The sequence below is a fragment of the Quercus lobata genome, chromosome 12, assembly GCF_001633185.2.
Source record: "Quercus lobata isolate SW786 chromosome 12, ValleyOak3.0 Primary Assembly, whole genome shotgun sequence".
Taxonomy (NCBI): Eukaryota; Viridiplantae; Streptophyta; class Magnoliopsida; order Fagales; family Fagaceae; genus Quercus; species Quercus lobata.
Window position 1 is genome coordinate 22,341,004 of NC_044915.1, and position 5,831 is coordinate 22,346,834.

At 32.2% G+C, this 5,831-nt stretch overlaps 1 long non-coding RNA gene and 1 pseudogene across 1 annotated transcript; one reads left to right on the plus strand and one right to left on the minus strand.

Moving 5' to 3' along the window:
- Positions 1-457: 457 nt before the first annotated feature.
- LOC115972670 lies at positions 458-559 on the plus strand (annotated as a pseudogene).
- A 4,556-nt stretch (positions 560-5,115) lies between these two features.
- Positions 5,116-5,537, minus strand: LOC115969826. Its single transcript, XR_004087083.1, has 2 exons — positions 5,476-5,537; positions 5,116-5,358 (listed from the first exon to the last, which is right to left on the minus strand). It is a non-coding gene; the product is annotated as an uncharacterized LOC115969826 (long non-coding RNA).
- Between the last annotated feature and the right edge of the window lie 294 nt (positions 5,538-5,831).

A 5,831-nucleotide genomic window follows, 5' to 3' on the forward strand; every position in this document is an offset into this window, starting at 1 on the left:
CAGTTTTTTTTTTTTTTTTTCACGATACGCGTCGACTTGGTGCAGATGCGGGCCGATTCGTGCCGACTCAGGCTTAATCGAATCGTACTGGTAGAAACCGCCAATACAGGCTGATACAATACAGGCCGAAATTCAAGTTTGGAAAAAAAAAAAGTGTGAAATGCACCATTTCAACTCAAACTAACCTTCAAAACCAAAAACCCTAAGTCATTTGTGAATCATTTGCTCAGCCCCTCTCTACCTCTCAGCTGTGTCGTGTCTCCGTCTCCCCTCTCTGCTCTGAGCTCTCCATCTCCTCTCTCTCTCATAGACCCATCACTCCCATCTCTCTCACCGTTTCAACTGAATCAACTCAAGCTTTAAGCCTTCAAAATCTCGGTCTCAGTTTCAACTCAAGCTTCAAAATGTCCACTCAGTTTCAACTCCCAACTCCCAAGCTCACCGACCTAAGTCACCCAACTCTCAACTTAGGTAAGTGTAGTTTCTGTTCTTATCAGTTTAATATCTGATATGTGGCCCACTGGGTCACATTTATTAAACAATGATTGTCACACTTTTTTTTTTATTGTACTCACCATTCAGTTCACACAGTGTTCTATGAACAATATTTTAATCTAGACTCCCTATTGAAATCTCGGTCTCACCTTTTTTTTTTAATCTAGACTCCCTATTGAAATTATTATTTTTATTACGTCAATAAATTGTGAATTACTTGTTTGACCGTATAAACATATTAAATATTTCTTTATATAAGCTGCCTGTAATAGTGTAATGTTGTGAACTTGGGAATCGTGACTTGGGTTTGATAGTTTATTTAGTTATTATATATTTGTCAATATATAATGATTAACAATATATAGGAAAAAAAAATATGCTTAGTAATATATAGAAAATATAAATAAAATTTTTTTTAATAATTTTTAATCGTCGCACTCGCACCCTACTTTTTCAAAAATTACCGAGTTTCGCACCCGCATCCGAATCCGGAAACGCATCCGTGTTTCATAGTCAATAATATGATCATCGGAGTCACTACACGTGATTCAAACAAAGATGATCTTATTACAGCAGGTTAGAATCAATGCTATGAGAAACCTCTAAATATCGAGAAGATGAAGACTATACTTAAAGATTGTAATCTCTATTAGGATTTTAATTTTTTTTTCCAGTACATTTGGTTAACTATATTTTTAAAATGTCGATTTTTCTTTCTTTCTTTTGTGCTTGTTTTATTTCCCCGGTATGAATTAATGTTCTCTCTCTTGCTATGTACAATTTTTCTCACATTTGACAGTTTCATCTTCACATTATGCAGTTCCAACATCACATGTGACAGTTCTTTTCTCACATTTGGTAGTTCCCTTATTTTTTTCTCACATTTGACAGTTCCATGCTCACATTGTGCAATTCCAACATCACATGTGACAATTCTTTTGTCATATTTAGTAGTTCTCTTACTTTTTCCTCACATTTGACGGTTTCATCTTCACATTGTGTAGTTCCAACATCACATGTGACATTTCTTTTCTCACATTTGATGGTTCCCTTACTTTTTTCCTCACATTTAACGGTTTTATCCTCACATTGTGCAGTTCCAACATTACATTTGACAGTTCTTTTGTCACATTCGGTGGTTTCCTTATTTTTTTTCTCACATTTGACGATTTCATCGTCACATTGTGCAGTTTCAACATCACATGTGACCAGTGGCGGAGCCAGGATTTTGGTTCAGAGGGGGCAAAATTGAAAGACAATAGTTAAAGTGAAATTAATATAAAAATATTAATAGATAATAATAACAAAATAAATAAACAATTATAAGAAAATAAATATATTTCATATCATTAAAATAAATAAACAACAATAGCCAATTCATAGTTACTACAAAATTTACAACAAAAAGTTTATAAATTGATGTGGTCAAAATGTGATTAGTATTACTTAAACAATATAATGAATAAATGTTTAGAATTATTTTTTTTTGATTGGTGACGTGCCAATTTGTAAGATATAAGTAGTAAAATTTGTAACATTTTTAGCATCACTCAACAATAAAATACTGTGAAAAACAATATAATGAATAGATGTTTAGAATTATTTTTTTGTGATTGGTAACGTGCTAATTTGTAAGATATAAGTAGTAAAATTTGTAGCAACAATAAAATATTGTGAAAAAGTATCATTTATAGTGAAAATGGTAAAAATAATGATAGAAAAGAAAAAAGAAAACTGTTGTGAAATAGGTGTCAAACGTGGGGCAAGACAAAAGCTACATACAAGAACAGTGAAATAGGTGAAAATGTGACATGGTTTGATTTTTGAGAAAACTATTTTTTTTACTTTCTTTTTCGTGTTAGAGTCACTTTGAAGTTTCAACCAAGTGAGAGTCTTTTTTTTGTTTTTTCTCTATGCCAGTGAGTAACTATTTAAGATTACATGGACAAGAAAATTTTAGGAGTCAGAGGGGGCAGGTGCCCCCCCTCTAGCTCCGCCCCTGCATGTGACAATTCTTTTGTCACATTTAGTCGTTCCTTTACTTTTTTCTCACATTTGACGGTTCTATCTTCATATTGTGCAATTCCAACATCACATGTGACAGTTCTTTTGTCACATTTAGTGATTCCCTTACTTTTTTCTCACATTTGACGGTTCCATCTTCACATTATGCAGTTCCAATATCACATGTGATAGTTCTTTTCTCACATTTGGTGGTTCCCTTACTTTTTTCTCACATTTGACAATTCTTTTCTCACATTTGGTGACTTCCTTACTTTTTTCTCACATTTGACAATTTCATCCTTACATTGTGCAGTTCGAACATCACATGTGACAGTTCTTTTCTCACATTTGGTGGTTCCCTTACTTTTTTTCTCACATTTGACGGTTCCATCATCACATTGTGCAGTTCCAATATCACATGTGACAGTTCTTTTGTCACATTTAGTGGTTCTCTTACTTTTTTTCTCCTCACATTTGACGATTCTATCGTTACATTGTGCAGTTCCAACATCACATGTGACAATTCTTTTGTCACATTTAGTGGTTCCCTTACTTTTCGTCTCATATTTGACGGTTTCATCTTCACATTGTGTAGTTCCAACATCACATGTGAAAGTTCTTTTGTCACATTTAGTAGTTTCCTTACTTTTTTCTCACATTTGACGGTTTCATCTTCACATTGTGTAGTTCCAACATCACATGTGAAAGTTCTTTTGTCACATTTGGTGGATCCCTTATTTTTTTTCTCACATTTAACGGTTCCATCCTCACATTATGCAATTCCAACATCACATGTGACAGTTCTTTTGTCACATTCGGTAGTTTCCTTATTTTTTTTCTCATATTTAACAGTTTTATCCTCACATTGTGCAGTTCCAATATCATATATGACAGTTCTTTTCTCACATTTGGTGGTTCTCCTACCTTTTTTTTTTCTCACATTTGACAGTTTCATCCTCACATTGTGCAATTCTAATATCACATGTGACAGTTCTTTTCTCACATTTGGTGGTTCTTTTTTTTTTTTTTCTCACATTTGACAGTTTCATCCTTACATTGTGCAATTCCAACATCACATTTGACAATTCTTTTGTCACATTCGATGGTTCCCTTATTTTTTTCTCACATTCAACGGTTCCATTATCACATTGTGCAATTCCAATATTACATTTGACAATTCTTTTATCACATATAGTGGTTCCTTTTTTTTTTTTTTTTTTCTCAAATTTGATGATTCCATTATCATATTAAGCAGTACCAACATCACATCTGCTCTATTTTTGTTACATGTGACAGTTCTTTTGTCACATTAGGTGGTTCCCTTACTTTTTTCTCACATTTGACAGTTTCATCCTTACATTGTGTAATTCCAATATCACATGTGACAGTTCTTTTGTCATATTTAGTGGTTCCCTTTTTTTTTTTTCACATTTGATTGTTTCGTCTTCACATTGTGCATTGATAGTTTTATCTTCACATTATGCAGTTCCAACATCACATGTAACAGTTCTTTTCTCACATTTGATGGTTCCCTTACTTTTTTTTCTCACATTTGATGCTTCCATCCTCACATTGTGCAATTCCAATATCACATTTGACAGTTCTTTTGTTACATTTAGTGGTTCCTTTATTTGTTTCTAAAATTTGATGATTCCATTATCACATTGTGCAGTTCCAATATCAAATTTAACAATTCTTCTGTCACATATAATGGTTCCTTTATTTTTTTTTTTCTCAAATTTGATGGTTCCATTCTCAAATGTTTATAGAAAAACATAATTTTTTGGGAACTAATATACGAAACCAATACAATTTTCTATTGATAACCCTTGCATTAGTGTTGAGATTGACCATAACATTTAATCTCAAGCTCCATTGAGTGCATGAAAGCATGATTTGGCATCCTCTTTCACTATGAAGTTCTTGAATTCCCTTATCTTGGCTAACTATGGTTCCCATAAAATGGCCATTACTTATGTCATTAATGGACCACTGGAATTAAACTTTTTTGTCCAAGCTTTAAGATAGACTGCATTTCATCTCGAGCTACTTCTCTCTCTCTCTCTGTCTCTCTCTCTCTCTGTCTCTCTCTCTCTCTCTCTCTCTCTTAGTGAATCTTAGAATCTCTCTCACCCTCTGCATTTGAGATATTTTAAAATATTTTGAAATTTTCAATTTCATATTTTAATAAAAAGATATTGGATTGTATAAAGAGTCTCAATCTCTCTCACTATCTTTACCTCTCCAAGTAACTCTTTCAAATGGATGGCTCAAATTGTCATTGTTCGTCAATTTTAGTGAAACACTTGATAATAATGTCCTATGAGTTCCAAAATATCATCGTTGTTGTCTCAAAGCTATAGAAATGCTTTAGATTATTATTTTTATTTGATAATGAAATTAAAGGGCAAATGTGTCAGAGAATATTTTATCATTCTATTCCAAAAAAACATCCTTAAGCAAACGTGAGAAATCAAATCAAAAGAATATAGAAGATGATTCAATATGATTCATGAAGAAATAATAAACGAACAAAAATTCATTGTGGTTGATACCACAAACAGAGAAGGTTATCGCACCTACACTTTTATCTTAGTACAAACTACAACCTACAAATGTCAAAACTCAAAATTGAAGGTTGTGTATTATCTAGATGATGTATACAGTGCTCTTGTTTGCTAATAGATAAAGACTCACATTCACACTTATACAAAGCATTGTCATTTGAGAGGCTGAAAAAAAAAATCCAATAGCTCTATTTTTTAGTGCTTTAAATAATTTAAAACATCATTGTTTATTATCCTTTGAAAGCACTAGCTTTGCCGTCAACTTGTATCGAAAAAGTTCCAACAAGTCCTCCTACAAAATAATGAGACGTGTAATTAAAAATTATTCCACAACAATGGAACCAAATCTTAATATAATTCTCTCTTCTAAAATAGAAAAAAGAAACAAATATAAATTTATTAGGCATACCTGTATAAGTGCACCAATATTAAAAAAAGAATTCTGCAAGGAAGGAGCCACAAGAACCTGCTTCATAATGGATATCAAAAGTTGTCTTGCACAAATATTCCATTAAGATGTATCAAAAGTTGAGACATTATAAGAGCTTTGTATAGAAAGTAGTTTTGCACTTAAATAACATGAATTTCCTTTCATCTTTGATGTAGTCTTGAATTCATAGGGTTGCTTAACTTACCATAAAGGCATAAAGTTATAATCCAGACTTTGTTTGACATCTATAAAAAAAAAAACATATAAATTCATTAAATTGGAATTTTCTATGTGCTAAGTTGAATGCTTGATGGTAAAAAAAAAATAACAAATAG